Consider the following 1,196-nt stretch of genomic DNA (forward strand, 5'->3'; position numbering starts at 1 on the left):
TGCTAGCCATCACCATCTGAGGAAAAAGGTTCTCACTGTCTACCCTATCTAATCCTGTGATCATTTTGTATATATCTATTATGTCACCTCTTAACCTTCTTCTCTCTAACGAAAACAGCCTCAAGTCCCTCAGCCTTTCCTCATAAGACCTTCCCTCCATACCAGGCAACATCCTGGTAAATCTCCTCTGCATCCTTTCCAATGTTTCCACATCCTTCCTATGATGCAGCAACCAGAACTACATGCAATATTCCAAGTGTGGCTGCACTGAGTTTAGCACAGCTGCAACGTGATCTCAAGGCTCCGAAACTCAATCCCCCTAACATTCACGCATCCATGTCAGGAACATTGTTGTCTTGTGGTAGCTGCCATATGAAGTTAATATAGTGTAGATTTGGTGTAGTCATTAGCCATGGCCATGTCCACTGCTCATTACCAATGTTCTCATCCATAGGATGACAGCACATTGCTGTTTTATTGGAACAGATGGATGCGAGCATCCAAATGTCCAAATGTCTTGCCATTTTCCAAAAATAATGTACAAGCATTCCAGTTTGATGCCTGTATTTTCCCAACGCCATGTTTACACAGGCTTGCTCTTTGAAACTGAAAAAAATAACTGTAAATAATGAAAGTAGAACCCTTTGAAATGAAGAATGTTAATATTGGAACAATAATCCACATTTAGCTTCTCGTGTCCAAATTATGCATATCAATGTGAAATATGGAAGAGGATTTGATCAGATAGAGACCCAAAATATTTCTACTCTGAAGGATAAACACCGGCTGATTTGAACCAATATGTGTGAAAGTTTCCAGTATGTCCATTTCCCTAACCCTAATCTTATAAACATGTAATTTATGTTGTTTCATTGTCCACTCCACATCCTCCGGGTATAAGACTTATTAAATTGGTACAAGTTGTTTTCCATGCTCACTTTAAACAAATTCAGACTCTCAAAAGTAGATTTCAAGGTTGCAAACAATGTTCTGAAGAATAGTCTTAACAGACTGAAACATTGACTCCTGTTTCTCTCTCTACAGTTGCTGTCAGAGTTACTGAATTTCTCATTGCTGCCATGATCACCTTACCTCAGATCAAGGCAAGTTCAGGCCACCAATATAGAATAAATAAACAGGCTGCAGTAAAATTACTATTTTATCTGAAGGTATTGAAAGAAGACATCTGAGTCAGC

At 38.9% G+C, this 1,196-nt stretch overlaps 1 long non-coding RNA gene across 1 annotated transcript in view; it reads left to right on the forward strand.

Moving 5' to 3' along the window:
* LOC122548364 overlaps nucleotides 1-1,114 on the forward strand; it is a 2,359-nt gene extending 1,245 nt beyond the window's left edge. Inside the window, exon 3 of the long non-coding RNA XR_006311218.1 lies at nucleotides 1,045-1,114. This is a non-coding gene — a long non-coding RNA (uncharacterized LOC122548364). The remainder of the gene's footprint in view (nucleotides 1-1,044) is intronic.
* Nucleotides 1,115-1,196: the final 82 nt, after the last annotated feature.

The sequence above is a fragment of the Chiloscyllium plagiosum genome, unplaced genomic scaffold (assembly GCF_004010195.1).
Source record: "Chiloscyllium plagiosum isolate BGI_BamShark_2017 unplaced genomic scaffold, ASM401019v2 scaf_52, whole genome shotgun sequence".
NCBI lineage: Eukaryota > Metazoa > Chordata > Chondrichthyes > Orectolobiformes > Hemiscylliidae > Chiloscyllium > Chiloscyllium plagiosum.